Here is a 20669-nt window from a genome sequence, read left to right as displayed (position 1 = left end):
AATGCCAAAATATTTTAATGGTTTTACATATATAACCTCCATAAGTAATCATTGCTGTGAGACATTCAATGTTTTAACCGAAAAAACAAAACTATAAAAGGTAAGAAGGCAGACACCTCAATAAGAAACAAATGTGCAAAGAACATGAACAGGTAATTCACAAAAGAAGACATACAAAGGTTTTATAAGCATATGAACAAGCAGTTAATATCATTAATAATAAATGGAATACTTTACCATTTAGTGTTAGGAAAATAACAGTGACAAATCATTTTTCACCTATCAGATTACCAAAGATTGAAAAAAGCAATGATACCTGGCACTAGCACTAATATAGTGCAGATTAAAATGTAGAATGGCAAGGGGTGCCTGGGTGGCTCAGTTGGTTGAGCGTCTGACTTTGGCTCAGGTCATGATCTCGCAGTTTGTGAGTTCAAGCCCTGTGTCAGGCTCTGTCAGCACAGAGCCTGGAGCCTGCTTCTGATTCTGTGTCTCCCTCTCTCTCTGCCCCTCCCCTGCTCATGCTCTATCTCTGTCTGTGTCAAAAATAAGTAAATATTAATTTTTTTTAATGTAGAATGTCAAAATCATTCTGTAGGAAAATTTAAGTCTTTATGAAAATTACTTTTTTAAGTATTTTTCATTTTTAGGAATTTATCCAAAGGAAACAATTAAAAATGGCACAAAAATGTGCACCTAGGTGGCTCAGTCAGTTTAGCATCTGACTCCTGATTTTGGCTCAAGTCATGATCTCATGGTCATAAGATCAAGCTCCACATTGGGCTCCATGTTGAGTGTGGAAACTGCTTTGGATTCTCTCTCTCTCTGCCCTTCCCCCCCACCCCCCAAAATAAACAATTTTTTAAATGCAAAGATATGTGAACAAAAATGTTCATGACTACTTTAAGCCATATGCCACAAAGGAACCTGCACTTTGTGTGTGTGTGTGTGTGTGTGTGTGTGCGCGCGTGTGTGTGTTTTTTCTCACCTTTGCATCTTCAGTGCCAATATAGTGTCTGGCATACCAGAGGGATTCAGTATTTATTTAATTAACCTAATTAATGATATACATTGTCAAAAAATCTTACTCCATCTAAATATTCAGCATTAAGACATTGGGCAAAATAAATTATGATACAGTTTTACTTTTGAATATTATACACCTTTAGAAAATAATGTTGGTCAATTTTCATTGACATGGGATGACTAAATTATCAACTTAAAAAATAATATGGTTTAATTTTATAAAAATACATTTTAAAACATTTCTATATACATAGAATATATTCTACACTATAATATTGAGAGTGATATGCATGACATATGAGATTCAACTCTTTTTTAATTAATTCACCTGTATTTTCAAAACTTTCTACAAAGACTATTATTAAAATCCTAGAGGAAGCTAGATATATTTTTATAAGACGTGAAGGGAAATTTTTCTAAGAATAACAAAAGCAGAAACCTTAAGGAAAAAGATTAAAGTTACATAACAATTGAAAGTCTTCTGTTTTATACCATAAACTATTATTTTAGTTTTGAGACTATATGGAAGAGTCTTTAAAAAATAGGTCAACCATATTTCAATAATAAATATTAAAAAGGGGGGACAGTCTCTGTCTTTTAGAGATACATATTGAAATAATTGCAGATTAAATGATATAATGTTCTTCAACATAATCAGGAGTTGGGAAGAGGTAAAAAGAGGAACTGAGTGTAGGGAGGTAAAACAAGATTAGGCATGTATTGATAATTGTGGAAGCTGGGGGATGCACAAATAGATTTATATATATGTTATCTCTACTTTTTGGGTAATGTTTTCAAGTTGACATCACATGGAAATTTTAACACAATAAAATTGATAGAAAAACCATGAACTCTGAAAATACTTACAAAATGAATAAAAAGAAATTAAATGACTTCTCAGTATATAATGAACTCATAGAAAAACTTAAAATATTAAATTGGCAAGTACATGAACAATTAACCAAAGGAAAAGAAGAAATGACAATGACCAGTAAACACAGGAAAATAATTGTGTGCTTATGCAATAAAATATTGCATTTTATTTAAAATGGGGTAAAATTTCTTGACTGATAGTGTTGTTTTAAAATGACAAAAATCTATTTCCGACTTGACTAATGTGGCAATTTGAAATACTGTTGATGAGTGTAAGTTGTCACAAACTTTCTGGTAATACTTAAAATCTTAACATTTTGCTTATCCTTAGCCCAGCAATTTTATTTCTAGAAATATAAACTAAGAAAATAATCATAGATGTGCAGAGAAAAATTATCCAGGGAAATATGTCAAACTGATATTTATAATAATAAAAGAGACATAAATAATCTAATGTATAAAAGTAGGGGCATTATATCACTATGGTGGACTTATCAGCAGACTTTTCTTCATCCTTTCCTTCATTCATTTATTCATTTCTTTTCAAAAATATTTAACCAAATGTCAGACACTGGTTAGGCACTGGGAGTACAATAATGAATAAAGACACATTTCATGCTTCACATGATAGAAAAAAGCTGGGGGTGGGGAGTCATGGCCACTTGTGGTGGTAATCAAGGAAGCCTCACTCAGGAGGAGATGAAAAAGGGGAGAAAGAAGAATAAGAAGAAATCAACCATGCAATGATTCAAGGAAAGATGATTCTGATCATTCAAATAATTCCATAAGGAATATATAAAACATAGGAAGATGTTCATGTTAAATTAATGGGAATAAGCAAGTTTCAAAATCACATGTAATATAGTGATAGGATCTATAAACATGTACATCAAACATATAATTGAAAGGTTAGATACTGCAGTTTCAATGGCCATTTTTAAGTGGAAAAAAATTGAGTGATTTTTCTTTTCATCACTGATTTACAAATTTTCCATAATAAGAAAATAACATTTCCTATAATATGTACTGCTTTTGTAATGAGAACACAGTAACTGAAAAGAGAGTAATTAAGAATCTTTGCACTTATGAAATTATGGTTTTAAACACAGATACTCCACAGTTGAAGGTGTGCCAAGTATTGAAGCTATGGGACGTATGTTATACACCTTTCCTTAAATACTGAATATACTAGAATATCTGGAGAAATGATACAGTGATTCAGATAACTCACTATGTAAATTGCCAGGGAGCTCACACTAAGATAGACAGACACATTACTTGGGTGATATCTATTAAAAATATTGGACAAGACTCATTTATTGAGCACACATTATATTGCCAAGGCACTTTGCTTACTAGAGATCAACAGAAAGTACAAGCAGGGCTTCTATGTTCATTAAATTTATATTCCAATATTTACCATCAAAGAATGATATAGTTATTAAATTTTTAGTCAATTTTATTAATATTCACTCAGCATATATTTATGGAGTGCCTACTATGTCAGATAACGTTCTAGGTAATGGGGATACAGCAGTGAACAAATACTCCATATTTACTACAAGTTAGACAAGTCCAAAATAAGGGGAAAAATAACTTAAACATAATTAATAGAACTAGTATCTACCTGAATTTTAAAACATGAACTGTTCATAAAGGTGCAATATGTAAGAAGATGATTTCCACATGTCTCTCTATATATTAAACCTTAGCTAAACATAAGTGAAAGTATTTCCATCTTACTGGTTTCCAAAATAATAGTGTTGACTAGCATAGGATAAGAGGATACTAATGTTCTTTTTCACAAAAAAGACACCGGAAACACATTCAAGTTGAAATGTTAAAAGAAAACAAAAATCAACTGCTGCATGTTTTTCTTATTGTGATTCCCTGGGTAAGCCTCATTCTCCTGAGGGCTGCCAGAGAATACAACTAATAAAGCTAAGTGACTTGCAGAATGTTGAAAATGCTAGATGGTGATTGACTAGAGGAGCCATGATGTATAATTTATCCAAGTGGCAAGCAGCTTGAGTAAGCTCTAATGTAATTTTGAGCTTAATTATTTGGAAAAAAAGGTAAATGGTACATGAATGAAATCCATAAACGATACAAACCTGGGAGTTATAAATGCCAATGAGAAGAGGAAATAGTGCAGAGGTGTAGGGAAGTACATGTATTAGGAGGCAACAGCCCAGAGAAGCTCCACGTGGAAATAGGCAGGAGACATGGAAGACTAATGTTGTCTACTAGGCCTGTCAACTGGAAAACTATTTGTAAAGGTTTGCAGACCACATACTCACTCTTACACACGTTACTACACTGTGTATACTTTAAGGGCCAAGGTTTGTAATCTTCTGATATGGTTCCTTTTTAGAGTGTAGAGATGATTGGATTTCAATAGTGCAACAGAAAACACATATTACAGTACAACCCGGGAACAGAGGTAAATGGGGAGTCAATTAAAACAGGATTGGAGAGGGCATCTGGGTGGTTCAGTCAGGCATCCAACTCTTGATTTTGGCTCTGGTCATGATCTCATGGTGGTGGGATTGAGCTCTGTGTGGGGCTCCATGCTCAGCATAGAGCTTTCTTGGGATTCTCTCTCTTTCTCTCTCTCTCTCTCTCTCTCTCTCTGCCCCTCCCCTGCTCTCTCAGTCTCTTTCTCTCTCTCAAAATAAATAAAATAAATAAAATAAACATTATTTAAAAAGGGGGGTTGGAGAGCAATACAGTGAGAATCATATTTTACATTTTAAAAATGCAAATATGGTGATTATTACGTGTTTATCTCTGATCATGGCGCAAACCGGCCATATCTCCATCACCCTCCTAAAGTCTCACATAGCAACAGTTCTCTCAAATACTCCATTGTCTTTTAGTTTAAGTCTCCCACAAAGAGGTTTTTGTTCTTAAATTACAAGTCATATTTTACAAGCATGTCAATTTAAGTGCTTTCTCTCCATCATATGTCACCCTGTGTAGGTCTGGATTTATTTCTGAGGCCACCGATTTCCCAGTAGGCAGGATCAGAACATCTCACAAGCTGATGGATACTTCTTCTATCATGGCTTACCACAGGGGTGGTTTGAGGAATAAGAGTAAAATTTTCTGTATTAAAAATTGTTTTCTAAAATCATGATATAAAAACCTTGATGTTTATTAATGTGCGTATTATATTTTACAGGGATTTTCAAAAAAATGAAACATAAAAAATGTTTTTTTCCTAGTGTTACAACCTCCTAAGACAGGCCTTTGGATCTTGATGGTCAAATCTCTCTCTCATCGGCACAATCCTTCCCATACAGAAACTTCAGGCTTACCTCTGTCATGCTTCTGGAACTAGTAAAGGTGAGAATTCCCATTACCTCATTGGCCATTATTTCCCTCTTTCCTCTCTTGGAGAAGTCAGGAAGTCACATTTTTGTCCCTCAAGGATGCGCAGAAGCTGGAAAAGAAAAAATTCACACTACTGTGATAAATACTTTCTTGAGGGATGTCTGGGTGGCTCAGTTGGTTAAGTGTCTGACTCTTGATTTTGGCTCAGGTCATGATCTCGTGGTTTGTGAGATCAAGACCCATGTTTGGCTCTGTGCTAACAGCATGGAGTCTGCTTGGGATTCTCTCTCTCCTTCTCTCTGCCCCTCCCCAACTCACGCTCTCTCTCTCTCCTTCTCTCTCTCTCAAAATAAATGAACTTAAAAAAAAATACTTTCTTGAAAACTTATTACCTGCTTCTTTTCCTTCCCACTAACTCATACTCATCCTCTCTCATTTGGCATTGGCCTCACCTACAAATACAGTTTTCAGACCTGTTCCTACTCAGAGAAACCTGCTGAAACTGATGTCTATCCAAAGACTTGGAAGTTTAACCAGGTTTGTGGTGATAAATTTTTAACAATCTGTTCTGGAGTGGGATGAGCCAGGGTGAGGGAGGCCTGACTTACAACATTTGCCATTTCTGTAGTGTCAGAACTCCCACTCTGGCTGGAATTGAAAAGAGGTGATACCATTTGGCCCATGCAAGCCAGTACAGGCAGGCTCCAGCACACCACTGGAACTCTCAGCTTATGAGAGCCAAACCAAAGACATTTCCAATATATATTTCTAGTATATAAATTTTGAATGCAAAAACACTGTAAATTGTTTTCTAGACCTAACACAGGTTAATGTTATTAGCTACTATTTATATCAAATCCATCACCTCTCAACGTGACTGCATTAAGCAGCACCCCTGTTTACCCATTAGCTGTATTACAATTGTCCCATTGCTAAGATTATTTCAAATTAAAGCAGACAAAGTGTTTGAAAAATATACATTCAGGAATAACCCTGAGTTGAAGGAAATAGATAAATTGTGGGAGGAAATTGCCTGATTAGCAAATAAGAGTTCCCAGGTTGTATTTCCTGATTTCTAATATTAGTAGGATAATTGTGCACAATAAATTTTTCTTTGAGACAAAATGAAGTAATTCAAAATCATTAAAATTTTGAAATTTATAACTTATCATTTATAGCTCAAATTCTTCCTCCTCCATGAGGACCTTCTACCACATCCTGCCACAAAAAGGCTTTACTTCACCACTCAGGTGATATATGCTTAGAGGTCATGGCAAGCCAGGTATCTTTTGGATCCTCAACAAAATCCAACATTCAGTAGTCTGTTGATTGATTGATTTTAACTAAATTTGAAGGGTTTTGACTGAAACAAGTAGTTCTCTTAATTCACAGATGAGGTTTATTTTTTTTTCTAAACTAAAAGCTAGGACATATATGATGACAATTCTTTCTGATCTGCAAATTTCTTTATATGGAAAGTTTAAAAAATGTATAAAGCACAAATTACATTTAGTCATTTGTTAACACAAAATAGTCTTTCCTGAAAAGAATGGAAGTTATACTATTAACATGGAAAATATAGGGTAGGTAGGATTCTAGTCATTTACTGCTGTGTAACAAATTGTCACAAAACTTAATGTAAAGCAACAACACTCCTGGGGTCCCTGGCTGGCTCAATCAGTAGAGCACGTGACTCTTGACCTCTGGGTCCTGAGTTCAAGCCTCATGTTGGGCTCAGACTTTACTTAAAGTCAACAAAAAGCAACAACACTCCTTTATTAACTCTCAGCATTCAGCTGGATGGTTCTGGTTTGGGATCTCTCTTCTCCAAGTACAAGCACATGATGGCCGCAGCTGAGACAGCTTGACCAAGGGATGCTGGCTGAGCAGCTCTTCATCTGTTCCTAGTCTCAGGTCCTCTCCATGTGGTCTCCCCAGCAGAGGGCACTCGGGGTAGCCATATTTCCCACGTGGTGGATCAGCAAGTCTTAAGTTGAGCATCTTGAAGTAAACCGGGAGAAGCTGCATGGACTTTCCTTACCTAATTTCAGAGACCACACAACCTTCAATCTGCCATATTTTCTTAGTTAAAGCAGTCTTAATCAAAGGGAGAGGGGAACAGACTCTCCCTCTATTGTTATTTTTTTTTTCTTAAAGAATAGTGGATGTGCAATAAACTGAAGTGAACTTTTTGATGTTTTGATAAATGTATAAACCCATAAAACAATCACCACCACCAAGGTAATGAACTTACCCATCACTCTTGCAAGCTTTCTCATACTCCTCGGCAATACCCCCTCCCTCATTTCCCCCCCAATCCCAGGCACTACTAATCTGTTTTCTATCACTGTTGATTCGTTTGCATCTTCTGGATTTTTATATAAATTAAGTCCTACAAGATGTGCTCTTTATATGGCATATTTCCCTCAGTATAAGTACTTTGACATTTATCCATGTTGTTATACATATCAATAGTTCACAACAATGTTATGCATAACAATAGTTATTCCCTCCTGTGAACATTCCACATTTATCCATTCATATGTTATAGATATTTGGGTTGTTTCCAATTTGGGGTTTAACAAACAAAGCTGCTATGAACATTTGTATACAAGTTTTGGTATAGATGTACATTTTCATTACTCTGGGATAAATGCCCAGGTGTGTGGTTGCTGGGTCATATGCTAAGAGCATGTTTAGCTTTTTAAAAACTACTACTGTACCATTCTAAATTCCCACCAGCAGTGTATGAATAATCTAGTTTCTCCATATCTAGCATTTGATGCTATCACTATTTTCATTATTTTAGTCATTCTAATCAACGTACTCATTGTAGTTTTAATTTGTATTTCCCTAATGGATATTAAACATCTTTTCATGTGCCTATTTGCCATCTCTGTATCTTCTTCAGCAGAATGTCTACGTATATCTTTTGCACATTTTCTAATTGATTTTTTTTTACTGTTGAGTTTTAAGAGTTCTTTAGATAGCATATACAAGTCAGTTGTCAGATTTAAATTAGCCTTAAAATAAATGAAATAAAATATTCATGAAATAGACATTTCTAGTGCTTTTCATTTCCATGTAGACTTATTTTCTTTCTTCCTTATGGAATTTCTTTACCATATCTTGTAGTGTGGCGTCTGCAGGTCATTTTGTATGTCTGAAACAACTTTATCTTTTAAAGCTATTTTTGCTGGGTATAGAATTTTAGGTTAACAGACTTCTCCATTCCTTTCTTACTTTGTTCCTTCACTTCTCTTTCTTTCTTCCTCTTTCTTTCTTCTCTTTCTTTCTCTTTCCCTTTTTTCTCTTTCTCTCCCTTTCTTTCTCCCTTCCTCTCTCTCTCTCCCTTCCTTCCTTCAAACTGCAAACATGCTGCTTCACTGTTTTCTCTGTTGGATTGCTTCCAAAGAGAAATCTACTGTCATCCTCTACATAATATACTTTTCCTCTATATAATATACTTTTCTTCACTGACTGTTCTAAGAATTTTTATTTACCATTGGTTTTGAGCAATTTGATTATGATGTGCCTTAGTGTGGTGAGGGACATGCCCATCTCTAACTCAAACATTGGCAAAGGAGAATAGAATTATAATGAAAAATTTAGACCGACCATGATTCATTTCACGGATTTGTGCTCACTCTCTCTATGCCCTTTTTTCCATGATAACTGGAAAAGAAACCAGAGTTTTATTAGTGAATAAAAGAAAGAAAAACTTGGAAAAGCAGAGTAGAGGCTTAAGCTTGATTATATCAAAGAACAGGATAGAAATCAATTAAGAGATCTAATATTTCTAAATGTACACATCATGTAATAAGAAATAATCACCCTGGGAATGACATATTTGTTTAACTGGCTTGAGATTAGAGAGTCAGGAGTATATGTACATAAAGTAAATATCTTAGGCATCCAGGAAGAATTAGGTCTGGGTAGGAAAGAAGTAAGCTCTGCGTGTGTAATGACAGTGGGTCTTAGTTTACATATTTTGTATAAAGAGATTTTTCTACTGTCAGAAAAGCACTTGATGACATTCTAAAGGAAGGTGAGCAACGCAACGGGCAGCATTACAATCTCAAATCAAAGTTTTAAACAGGCACCCTGACTTTCATTCAGTTCCTCAAATGGTGCTAGTACACAAGATGAGCACAGTGTTGGGTCCATCCTCTGTGTGTCCCTAGCAATTCATCAGAGAACTTCAGGGATGAAGAAGCAACCTATATGAGAGTCCCACAGGTCACTGCATTTAAGAATTCTGTCTTAGCCAGAAAAAAGCAAAATCCTTCATGAAGGTGGGAGTTTCACAGCCAGACTCAACACCATAATCTAACAAAACTGATGGTTTTTATCAAAGTCTTAGTTATACTTCTTCATAATAGTAAGATAATGAGAAAATAAAGACTTAAGAGTACGTCAGAAAACATCATTCATGTACTACACTCATTTCATTTCTGAAAGAATTATCTAAAAGGGGAAAAAAGTGCACCCATAAAGATTGGATAGGCCCAAATTTGGCTACGAATGACACTTTCACTAAAGGACAGTGCTCCTGTAAAAAAGAACTTAGAACAGAGTCATAATTCTTCTATGCATGTCCTTCTGATATTTGACTAAGGGTTGTGACTTGATGGCAAGTGAGAAATTTTAGGTTCTTACTTAAGTTATTCTGAAACTAGCATATCAGGAATCCACCAATTCCATGTACTTTCAGTGATAAACAACATTTGTGAACCTCTTCGGTGGCTCAGTGAGTAGATACTTCTCTGCTCACAGAAGATGTTACACATCTCTCTGTTAACTCTGAAATCCAAATACAAAATCTAGACTTCAGGAATATTACCATATGGATTTGTAACACTCCCTGAGCCACTTTGGTTCTATAACCAAAAGACTAGAATACACTTTCCTGTATGAGATTTTTTGTATGAAAAATGCAACATAGATATATGATGCCACTTTCACATTACTTTTTTTTATAAGCACTAGAGTGAAAACGATGAACAGAATCCCTCCTATCAATCTGACATAGTCTTCATTTAACCATTTGAAGACACCAAAGCAAGAGAAAGGTCATAATCAAAAACATGGCATAGTATTTTTATCTGACCAGCGAACTGTGTTGCTCTGGTTCACACTGAGAACCGTGACCCAGCTGAAGAAGAGTGTCACACTTAAAATCTGGTTTGCAATGTGTCTTTCATTTCAGCAAATGACCTCCTTTCTGCTACGTATCAAAGAAGCTGTAAAGGGTCAGCTGACCTCTTAAAAGTGGGCGAGACAAAAGTCAGTGCTGCCACATGGGCAGCAGGGTTTCCAAGTCAGATCCTTTCCCCCAAACTGCAATGCAGTAAATCAGTCTACAGCACCTGGGTAAGAGACAACCTGGCCTTTCGGTCTGTGTGTCATTTGGAACAGTTTTAATAACAAAAAGGTAGGGGTTTTGCAAACTGCTCAAATCAAATGGAGAGTGAAAGAGAGCACTGCTAATAGTTATATAAAAACAACAGACATAACTGAGGCCTGTCCTGAACAAACAGGGGCATATAGTCACCCTGTTCCCTATAAAATGAGGGCAGAATTTTAAGAACCGTAAGTAAAATGCAAAGTATAAGTACAAAGACTCTGTACACGGTGGTCATTGCATTGTCACAGACACACAGATGAGTATGCATGTGGGAATCCCCTTTTACGACAGCACTGGTTGATGTCATTTTTGTCGTTTTCACAGGAGGCAGAAAGTGTAGATGGGAGAGAACGCTTCTACAGATAGCAAAGGGGTTTCTGCAAATAATTATAATGCGAGATTACTCTGGGGTAAAATGATACTTGAGGACAGAGCAGGTTAGGAGGTTTTCATTTGCTGCCTTCCCCTCTGGTCACTTTTCCGTTTTCTGATGGTTCCCAACACAGGGGAAAAAAAGGATCTGTCCAGAGCGAGGGAGTCTGTCCTTGTTCCAACTGCGAGTCTCTCGTGGGAATGAGAGGTCCTGAGACTCCCCCAACCAAACAGGGCATCCCTGGGGGGCTCCCACCCAGAGTTATTTCAGTGAGCTCATACTTTTTATAACTAAAACCTTTTCCAAGGATGAAGTAATCCAGGAGTTAATTCTTGTCTTAAACCCTTTAAATGTAAAACACAAATGAATACTAATTGAGAAATGTATTTAGCAAATATTTGGGGAAGAAAAAACAAACTGTTTTTTATTGTTGTTATTGGTGTTGTTGTTGTTGTTGTTGTTGTTGTTGAAATGTTTCCCACTCCTCAAAAAAAAAAAGAGGGGCGCGGGTATGGGGGCAGAACAGAAAAAAGGAGAAAAGTGGCTTCGGCTCAGTGAAACACTAAAAAATGCACATGAATCAATTATGAAAAAGAGAAGGTCCCTTTGAATGAGGAAAAGCTGATTGGAATTAAGATAGGCTTTGTTCCTATCTGCAAGGTACAAGGAGGGGACTTTTCAGCGGAACAGAAAAGGGGGATTTGGGACTGTTTGGCTGCTTAATGCCATAGTGCTTCAGAGCCCATGTGAAAATTTGCTGCTGGCTATTAATCATCATTGTGCCCCTGCAAAGAAGCTGTTACAATGATGACTATATGTCATTATATTCCCACTGTAAGTAACGAATCAGAGAGCTGGGAAAGTTGGATAAGAGCGGCTGGCAAACTTTTAAGCGGTCGAATCTATTTAAATAAATTTACATCACATTTGCTACTTTCTCTGGTATGGGAATCATACTTTAAAATGAAACAATATGCGGTGTTCATGGGGCCTGGTCTTTTATTCCCCTGTCTCTGAGCCTACTTTCCAGGTCAGCCTTTGCCAGCGCTGACAGCACGCTTTTCTCATAGCCTCTCCTTCTCATAGCCTTTGGTTGCTTTCAAGTTCAATTTAGCACAATAAAGTTGTTATGCATGACAGTTTGGAGAGCAGAATAGGTGGTGTCTGAGCCCGCTGTGTCGCTACAAAGTGGGTCCATTCTCTGTGGGCCGGCTCAGTTACTGGAGCCTTACTGGTGGGATACAGCCATGGACTTCCAGACGTTCCCATCCTGACGAAAACAATTAGCTTCAAACTGCACGAAGCCGTGGGGTCAGCCTGTCTTTGACTGAGACTGCGCCATTTAATATGCTGCAGTGGATTTCAAATTTATGTTGATTTATCCTGTTGTGCTCCTCTTTTATGTGCTTTATTTACAGATGTGTAAAGAACAGGGAAAGTTGGAGTCCCACATGCCTCAAGAGTTTTATTAGAAATCGAAACCATTGTTTTATGTTTATTTTATAAAGAAATAGAGTTGAAACGTGTCAGGCTTAATTCCATTAGGCTGAACTGCCCAGAACAGAGCCCTGGGGTTTGGAAGACAGGATCTGAAAGGAAGTGTCTCCTTGGCTAAGCATCATCAACAAGCCAAACAACAAACAACGCTCAACCACCACCATTGTCAGGATAGTTTTCTATTGTGGGAGATTACCCCTCCAAAATCCCTCTCTGACCTAAAAGTGACACATCTCTTCATGGAAGCAAAATGTAATTTTTCAACCATTACAGGCCACCATGTGTATTTGCGTATGTGCATATGGATGTATCAGACCAATTAGTGTTTAGTATTCATTGACGTCCACCCAAGTGCTTACCGTCCTTAGAAATATGATACAACGTTCTGCTGTCAGAAGACAAATATTACTTGATTTTGACACTGTAGACTTGTCCTCATGCAGAGAATATAACCTCTCCTCCTATTCCTCTGAAGAGAATCCTGTAAAAGCAAATTTAGGTGTATTCTGAATTTTACCAGCAGACTGGTCTAGGCCAGATGTCTTCAGTCTCTGAGCTCTCCTAGTAAAATAAATCACAGTTGTCTTGATTACTGATCTCCCTAATTATAGGGTACAACCACCAAATAAGCCTCCTTCTAGATTAGAAATTAACTGAAAGCATATCTTAAAAGCATATTTCACTTTCTTAAAAGAGTTTATTATTTTTCTGTAAGCTATTTGTAAGACTTACATTTTTTTCACCAAAATGGGTGAAATACTGACAGCAACCATGCCACATAATATTTGCTTTAACTATGTACTAGTAGAGAAGAGTAAAAATAAAAATTACACAGGGGGAGAGTTTCCCAAAAATAATTTTGGTTTTTAATAGATAATTTAATATAATTTCAAAATGTTCTTGACCAAGGTACATCATGAAAAGTATAAATACACATCTAGTTTTAGCGAAGTTTGAAAGTGAAAGTCAATTGTCCGGCTCACCACTCGCCTTCTGCTATTATTTGGTGTCATTTTTAGTAAGGTCCAATTTAGGATGGTTTTTGGAAATAGACCTGGACAGACAAAAAAAAGGCATTGTGAGGGAAAGTAAAAGTGTCTATGACAAAAGCACTATATCCTTTATAATTTTCAAGTGGAATAATTTCTTTGTCATTTAAATGAGTGAATACTCAAAAAATGGAAAAAGATATTTTACAGATAACTTTACATTTAAATAGTCTTATTTTTCTAGAAGAAATATGTTGTAAGCATATTAAAAATTCCTCCATACAAGAGTGCTGAAAATAGAGAATGGTTAGATGTTAGGTAGGATATGCCTGGAAGTTTACACACACACACACACACACACACACACACACACACACACACACACACGAACAAAATATGCAGAAGGGTACTGTCGTACAGACTATAAACTTAACCTACATGTCTGCACCTAAAATCTGAAAATATAGGGTAACTTACTATAAAGTTTATTTCCTCATCTCAAAAGAAATTTCCTCGAAAAAAAGTGTTAAATTAACAAAAATAAATGAAAGTTTTGGAAGGGAGCTTGAATGATTATAAGATAATTTTATATAATATTTACAGAGACCCAGAATTTTGGACTGACAGATTTATCTTCATATTCTTTACCTGAGGAAAAAAAATCCAGTAGAAATGTTGTAAATAAGCTGACCATTGTCATTTATTAGTGAAGTTGCTTCTATTAAGCTGATATGGAAGGCATCTAATAGAGAAGATGATCGATCTTCAATGTTCTCTAGGAGCACAGGAAAGACACGAAAAGAAGGTCAAAATGAAAAGCTCATTGTAGGGAATCAATCTGGAAAAAATAAAGTGAGGCATTATAAAGGAGAAGGAGAATGGCAATATTCACCATAAATGGCATCAGTAATATCTGCCAGATGTTACCAAATTCTTTGGCTGAAGTAAGTATTTATGCAGTTTAAGCTTCAGGAGAATATAGTCTTGAGTTTAAATCGCAGGGTTATTACTTGCTTTGTAGCCTCAGGTAAGTTTTATAGAATCTTGGAACTTCTCTCTTCATATTCATAACATAAAATAATAATAATCCCCACATATAAAGGGTTGTTGTACAGACTAAACAACATAGGTTAAGTGCCCAGTATAACATCTGTAATGTAGTAGATATCCTATAAATATTGCTTCCCTTTATCGCTTCAATTTTTTTATATAGCTCTTGTAATTCTCATCCTCCCATTGCCCTACTATCAATAATAAGTCAAAATTCCTGATGTGAAATCTTACAGAAATAGAGACAGTCTTTGTAACCAATATTAACATAATGGATTCATGATGGTTTGGACCTGAGACATATCACTCATTTTTACCTAGTGTGTATTTAGCCTTTGCTTATCCTAGTTTGATCACTGAATAATTAATAAAGACCTGAAGAAAGTTGCTCAATACCATGGCAATGGTACTTTCCCTTATATGGACATGGGTTTGAAGAGACAACTTTCTGATAACTACAAGATAATCTCCACAAGAAGTCTCCCAGGACCTTAGACAGAAATCTGAGATGCCAAAAGGAAAAAGACCCATAGTATTCTAGGAAAGAATTCTGCTTGTGATTACTCCTGTTGCCCCAAAATAATATGCTTTGTCCAAATAATGCTTTGGTCATCATGAAAAAAATGAGTGAATTCATTGACCTAACATTCATTTACTTATAAAACAAATTCTCAGAGGCAGAGAGTCATGCTTCCCAAGTAACAAACTTCATTCTGGTGAAAAATCATGGAATTTGGATGAGTTTGACAGTGAGGGGTGGGACACGGGGAGAAGGAGGATCTTTTCTCGTTGTTTGAACTTTGCTTCACCAACATAACATTTGAAAGTATTTGGAAAAACTTAAGGCAAAACTTTTGGAAGAAGATGTTCCACTTCTACTTGTTATACATTGTAGGTTTTCCAGGTACTAGCAATGATCTTAACCAAGGCGTTGGCCACAATTGTTTTTCCTAGTATACTGCCGCCTCGTTGAATCCTTACTTTAATACCAGCCTTATTTGAGACACTGCAACGTGTTTTGTAGAATTAAATAGGCATATGGAATTAATATTAATTGAATCGCAAAAATGGACTCAATTTTATGTTGGAGATGCCATATATGATGGAAGCATGATAAACATTTTTTACTAAATGTAGCACATAGACATATTGATCTTTTTTTTCCAAAGTCGATTATTTTTAATGTCAGTTGATCACGCTCCTTAATGAAATGGTTTCTGCATATTTAAAATATGCAAACGTGAACTAGCATGCTAAGTTGACTTTTAAACACATCTTTCTTTACAAACAGTGGTAGAACACCAAGAAAAGATTAGCTACATTATATTTCTGCCTAGATCCTTGTCTTTTAACTATTAAATTGAATAGATTTTCTTGTATCTCCTTATCACTGAGGTGATTTTTTTTAAGACCAGTGAATACTGAATTAAACATATATGTGCTAAAAAGGCTGAACAGACAACCTTTAAACAATTTTTTTTGTCTTTATGGGCAAGCTGTTAATAAAGAGACATATGTGCTGTTTTATATATCCACATGCTTTACTACCATTTTTTAGATAAGCACCATAACTTAAGTTGTCTTCCACACAAAGTTCTGGCAAGCTTCAATAGATTCATTAGTGGGTTTTTCTTTACAACCAACGAAGCTCAAAGAGCTCCTAACAATGGAGCTAATCACTGCCTCTTCCCTGACCCAAGCTTAGGTTTTCCCTCCTTTCACTCCAGACTCTTATTTCATTTCTGAGCAATTGGATTTCCGTGGCACTCCCAGAACAAATAAATATCTCCCTTTCCCCCTGCTTACATCTTTTGTGTATATTTTTTCTATACGACTGCCCGTATTTAAACTAGTGTGGTAATGGCAGGGTTGTTCAGGTAATCTTTCATTGGACATAAATGGTGTAGCATTAAAATGCAGATAATGTTACTTCAATTAGAGAATGCTGTGCAAAACTTGAAAAAGACGTAGCTAAATGTTTGGACTAAACAAGTAAGTCTATGTTGTTAAGAGTGGGGCTGGGCAAGTTGCATTTTCAATAGATCCCTTAATGAATAAATGTTAGACTGTATCAACAGTCCTGAACAGGCTTGTGGTTTGTGTGTGCATGAAGTGTAATGGTATCAATTGACTGGCTCTTTGTGGTTGCTATAAAGTACTCTTGAATGTGTCAATGGAGAGAAGGCCTGCAGACAATGAAGCCATGACAGCTGAATGTCAGCAGCGACCTTGAACCTAAACTGGTTTCACCATTCCAGTGACTCTAGCTACAGTGAAGACATGCACTGGAGCCGGACCTTCGGCATTGCCTGTCATTTTCTGTGTTCAGATTCCCAGCACTTAAGTGACAATTTCACCACATTGCTAGACCTTGCTAATATGCATCAGTGAACGTTCACTTATTAGTGATGGGGCTAACGATATGTTCAGCATTTTAATCAGACCTGCCTTGGCATTTAAAAATACAAAAAACAAAGCAAAACAAAGCATCGTTCTAGACTAAATGTTTCATATAAGCAAACTCATCCAGAGAAGATACTCAAAACATGTCTTTTCTGCAGCAACAGATCCTTTGATATCGATCTTGCATTACACAGCATTACCGCACATACATTACTACACTCTTTATTGCTGCAAATAGCACATGATTAGTTAATTAAAATATGGCATCAAGGAATAATTAATATTTGTAATGCAGTGTTTCTTTAATGAAAAACAAGAGAATTCTTCTAAAGGTCACATTTACAGATTAAATGTGTCTTTAACATAAATGGAATGTTATTAAGCTAGGCTCAATATTCAGGAGAGAACTACAAAGCCTTTTGTGGCAAAACACTATTAATGAATTCAAGAAACTGAATCCCTTTGCTAATGCTGGAGTTGAGCAAGGTTAGAAGCCCAACCACAACTGAATGTTCCTAATATGTTCACTGTCCTCTGTAGTGAAGAACTGAGGGCAGGGAAGGCAGGCAACTGGGCTGGGAAAAGGAAAGGCTGGAGGAAAAAGAGGAAGAAAAGGAAGAGAGATAAGGGTGGAGAGGGAGAGAGAGATAGAAAAGAGAGAAGATTCTGATTGGTGAGAAGCATATAACGATGTGTATGCAGCAGAAAACAGCAATATCGAAAACTGGCATGAGTGTATTGTGGGAAGGAGAGCCAATACAACTGCTGGTGTTATTACTATTATAGCACTATACACTGATTACAATTTATTCTATATAAAATGGGACATTTGCTAAAAAATAAACAATGTAAAGAAAAGTATTAACTGTATAATTATGAACATAAGTAAATGCAAACTTGTTATTAGAATGTCCTTGTGGATTGGTATGAGTGAGGTATGACACATGCACTTCATTTTACTAGGACATCTCGGAGTCCTAATCATCAGTAAAAATTGCCGTGTGATACATTCTTTTTCAAAGTAAAGAAAAGTGAGGCACAACTATCCTCTTGTTTCTCTGTGGCTATCCTAAGTTCTTATATACTGTAAATACTGAACTACCTGATTAAATTTGTCCTTACAAGTCCTTTGCAATATACGGGGGGGGGGGGGGGACCTCTGTAGGCTACATTTGTCTTTTACTTGAAAAAGCCGAATGTTGACAAAAATTTTTCAGTAAGTCCTAACAAGAGAAGGTCACACATGTTTCAAAATACAATTTTTAAAAATCTTTAAAATAAACATGCTGCTATGAAAAATGCTTATTATCCAAAAAACATGGGCATAAAGTTTATTATTTATGTATTTATTTATTTATGTATTTATTTATTATTTATTTAGTAGGATGATTATTTTACATCTATTTTATCAGGTCATTATTGTATTGTATTGCAGAAACAAAGGTAAATACATCATCTTGATTTCACACTTCAGTTAAAATATGTATCGTGTGAAAAATGATATTATAAAGATTATTAAGCTACAAAAAATAACCTATAAACACTTTTACAACAGATATTCAAATAATAATCTAAAATCATCATCAATTGTCCCAGGATAAAAAAATATGCAAAGTTTAGCATAAAGATAGTTCTTTTTGGCCTTAAAGTCAAAGTGCAATGAAGAAAATAAATAATGAAATAGAAACATTTTCTTGCATTAACTTTTACATGTGTATTTCCTAGAAAGAAAGATAATTCCCTTTCTAATCTTTATAGATGTGTTTGCAAAGTTGAACATTCAACCTACACTTTCGTACATTAGAATTAGCACTTGTAAGTGGGCTGATGCTATTAGCTGGGAGCTTTACAATATTATCTGCATCATATATTTATTCTTAAAGTGATTCTGCATCTTTATAATTTTCCCAAATAGAAGTTTTATACCAGAAAGAAGACATTAGCATCACCCAGTCTTATTTTGATTTATTGAGATTTATATGAATTATAATCACTAGGAATATATCATTGAGAAAGAGGTCTGAGAGGCTGCGTGAGGGGCAAGTGCTTATTCATTTCCCCTCTGACATCTAAGAGGTGGAATCAGAAATGGCCCAGGTTTCTTGATTCTACCACAATGCTGTCCCTACCACACAAGTGTCTATTCCCATTTTGTTGGAGGGTAACCTGTTTGTTCCTCTCCAGAAACAAGAGACCATGGGTTCTGTTCAGTCTGCTTCCTCATGTGTACTTTTATTAGCCAATAGACTAGTTAAGAAAATTCTTTCTATATACTGTATATTTTGTAGCTGTTTACCCTTCTAATATTGATATAACTGATATTTTGAAAAACAGATGAAGAGGAAACATCCTGTTAAAATAAAACCTAACCAGCACCCTCCCCCCCAAAAAAAAATCAAACAGCCTCTTTGCTCTGCTCTGTGAAGAGCTCTCAAGAAGACGAGCTCCAAATCTTGAAACAGTTGACGGTTGGAATGAACACCTATTTTTGCTGTTACAGTTATTTTAAAGTAGGATAATTCTCAAATGAGAATTAATCCCCCATGCATATATAGGTTATGGAATTTAAGTTTAAATACAAAAGTAGTCAGAAATGAAATTCAGGTTAACAGGTCAACACAACGCCTACGGAGGCACTCGTTTTTTTGGCCTACATACACAGCAATCTTGACGAAACCCAAATGTATGTGGTGATGTCTGAAAATGTACCCTTCATGGGATGAGTAAAGGATGTATTTAGTAAACATCTGACTATGTTATTTAAGACAATATGCTAAATAAATGCTTGCACTATGAAGAAATGATGGATTATTCCATGAATAAATATGTGACTATGCCAGAATTTGTGGTGGAAAATGTTGTATAAGAAACATGCATTCATATGGATTTATTTTTGTACTTTAAGGTACACTTCATAAAGGTGTATGCTAAGTAGGTTTTTATTCAACATATGTAAACATAAAGAAGGATCATTTTAGAATGTCCTTCATTCTCTTAAAGTCCCTTGAACTTTTTATTCTCAAAAGAAAAAAAAAAAGGACAGTGGTAGGGGTGAACTTGAATTACTTATCTTCAAATTTCAGTGGTGTGCATATTTAAAATTCACCTTTACTTGTGTATTTTTTCAGCAAATGTTTCTTTAGTCTATTATATGTCAGGTTCCATGTTAAAAAGAAAAAAAACCACTGTATTTCTGTGCCAACTTTCTTTTTGTTTGTTTTTAAGCACTTAGTTTTTCAACTTTTGCAAGCTGCAAGAAAGATGCAAAAATTTCACATGGTTTGGTTAAATGTGGACTTTGACTTGAGAACCAGGCAATAGCCCCACACTGGGTCTGGCCACTCTTCCCGCGCGGGGGCCCCCGCCCCCCGCCGTGGATGAAGGGGCTCTTCAACCCCTCCTTGCCCCTCTCAGGATAAAACAACTGTTCTTAAAGCAGAACTACTCAGCTCTGAATTTATTCTGGACTCTACACATTCAAATTTGAAAGTAACCACTATTCTGGAGCATCTCTTATGTTTCAGATATAGTACTAGTTATTTTGTCAGATATTTTATGTATATTTATGTAATTTTTAGAGTCACTACATAAAGGAAGAAATTGCTGAGGCTCAGTAAGACAATGCAATTGGCTCCAAATGAGTACAAGCAGCAGTTCGAACCCAGATCTCACTCCCAGACCGGCACTCTTACAAATTCCTACGTGCCAAAATGAC

General features: G+C 35.9%; 1 long non-coding RNA gene across 2 annotated transcripts in view; it reads right to left on the bottom strand.

Moving 5' to 3' along the window:
• LOC121013453 (uncharacterized) overlaps window positions 1-14272 on the bottom strand; it is a 28882-nt gene extending 14610 nt beyond the window's left edge. For both annotated transcript variants that reach the window (XR_005782720.1, XR_005782721.1), the window contains exons 1-3: window positions 14150-14272; window positions 12872-12993; window positions 5220-5344 (exon numbers count right to left, since the gene is read on the bottom strand). This is a non-coding gene — a long non-coding RNA (uncharacterized LOC121013453). The remainder of the gene's footprint in view (window positions 1-5219; window positions 5345-12871; window positions 12994-14149) is intronic.
• Between the last annotated feature and the right edge of the window lie 6397 nt (window positions 14273-20669).

The sequence above is a fragment of the Herpailurus yagouaroundi genome, unplaced genomic scaffold, assembly GCF_014898765.1.
Source record: "Herpailurus yagouaroundi ecotype Mexico unplaced genomic scaffold, PumYag 29, whole genome shotgun sequence".
NCBI lineage: Eukaryota > Metazoa > Chordata > Mammalia > Carnivora > Felidae > Herpailurus > Herpailurus yagouaroundi.
This window is presented reverse-complemented; position numbering and strand designations above follow the sequence as displayed.